The following is a 2,228-nucleotide window of genomic DNA, read 5'->3' as shown; positions in this document are numbered from 1 at the left end:
CGTTTCTTGGAATTCATATGTTGATATGATGAAATATTGGCCTTTATGTCTTTGAAATAATTGATTTCCAAATGTTGCATAAAAGTGTTTAAAAGTTACGTAACTACGACGCCGTATCTTTCACGAGAAAGGCTCGGATTGCCTCGATATGTTCGTAGGAGGTTGTATGGCGTATGATGAGTATGTTTTTCGTTGGCGGGCCCGGTTCGGGTCAACACCCGTCCGTGGGTCCCGCGACTCTTCTTTTTGTAATCCTGACGACTTTTGAAAGAACTTGATTTGGTTATTATTCCGATTTCTAAGTATGGTCATTTTACTTATCATTTGAGTCTATGATAATGATTTTATGCATATGGTTGCTCACGACTCCCGTTCGTGCATTACGGTATATCTTTCGCCGGAGTCCGGGCCGGTTCTATTATCGTCGCACTTTGTTATACTCCGGTGTTATCTTGTGTTTATGGTTCACGAGCCCCTCGCTCGGCCGGGTTTCGCTTATTTTTGATGTTATCTTGTGTATGGCGTTATCTTTGTGTTATAATGTGTGACGGGGATACGGAGATTTGAAACTTACGGTGTTATCTTTGTGTTATGGCGCCGAGCGCGGGTGAGCGACCATATTTCACGAGCCTATGCATGATTTGTATTTCGAAAGTAAACATTTTGATATTTTGGAAATGCATTTACTTTACTAATATACATTTTGACTATGACTCGGTTGTTTACTATATCTTACACTTTTGCATACTCGGTACATATTTCGTGCGGCCCCGCTCTTCGGGGGAAATTGCGTTTCATGCCGCGGTACGGACGCACGGTTTGGTGATCCGCCAGGATCTAGGACACCCTTTTCTTGCTGTTTGGAGTGCTCCCGCATTAGGAGCCACATTTTGGTATATACTCGTCCGTTGCATATGTATATATTTGTTCAGGGGTACGACGGGGCCCTGTCCCGTCATATGATTCTGTTTGTTGGTTTAGAGGTTTGTGGACATGTATGTGGGTTATGCCCATTCTGTACAGTTGTGTTTGTATATTATATGTTCTGGGCGATACCATTCGCCGTAGCAGCCTTGTCGGCTTGCATTTGTACATGTTTTGGGCCGTTGCGCCATTGATAGCCTTGAAACTTCGATATATACATGGTTTTGTTTTGAGATGAGTTTAACGACGTTTGATATAATGCGAGACGTGTTTGGTATTTGTGTCCGTATAAGGCGTACGTATATGATTCGGATTAGTGATTGTGTTTGGGTGCCCAGCTCGGGCACTAGTCACGTCCTACGGGGTTGGGTCGTGACAGAAAGAGTGACAATACGAAGATCCCATGCTAATGCATTACAGAGATACACTCCCTCAAAAGGAGAAGTCATTATTTGAGATTGCAGGAGACGGAGTTCTCCGATGCGAAACTGATTATGTGTTCGATGTGGCGGGATTACGCCACCAAATATTGAGAAGCTCATTGCTCCCGTTAATTCCGTCACCCGGAGCAACGAAAATGTACCATGATCTTAAATCTATATATTGATGGAATGGGATGAAGAAGGATATAGTGGAATTTGTAGCACAATGTCCCAACTGTCAACAAGTAAAAATCGAGCACCAAAAGCTGGGCGGATTGTTGCAGGCTATAGAAATTCTAACTTGGAAGTGGGAAGTAATTAACATGGGCTTCATTACAGGCTTGCCCCGTTCTCGACGCAAGTATGACTCTATATGGGTGATTATGGATAGGCTCACAAATTCAGCTCATTTCTTACCAGTCAGAACTACATATATGGCAGAAGATTATGCAAAGCTTTATGTTAAAGAGATAGTGCGACTCCATGGCGTTCCAATATCGATTATCTCTGATAGAGGGACTCAGTTTACAGCTAATTTTTGGAAGTCCTTCCAAGAGGGTTTGGGGACTCGAGTGAGCTTTAGCACGAAATTTCACCCACAGAATGATGGACAAGTTGAAAGTACTATTCAGACCCTTGAGGATATGTTACGGGCATGTATGTTGGATTTCGGAGGAAATTAGGATGATCACTTACCCCTTATTGAGTTTTCTTATAACAATAGTTATCATTCTAGCATCCAAATGACACCGTATGAGGCTTTATATGGACGAAAGTGTAGATCCCCAATTGGGTGGTTTGAAGCAGGAGAGACTAAATTAATAGGGCCAGACTTGGTCCAGCAAGACATAGAAAAATTTAAGCTCATACAAGGTCGACTAT

The sequence above is a fragment of the Lycium ferocissimum genome, chromosome 1, assembly GCF_029784015.1.
Source record: "Lycium ferocissimum isolate CSIRO_LF1 chromosome 1, AGI_CSIRO_Lferr_CH_V1, whole genome shotgun sequence".
In the NCBI taxonomy this organism is placed as follows: Eukaryota; Viridiplantae; Streptophyta; class Magnoliopsida; order Solanales; family Solanaceae; genus Lycium; species Lycium ferocissimum.
Note: the sequence above shows the minus strand (reverse complement) of the source record.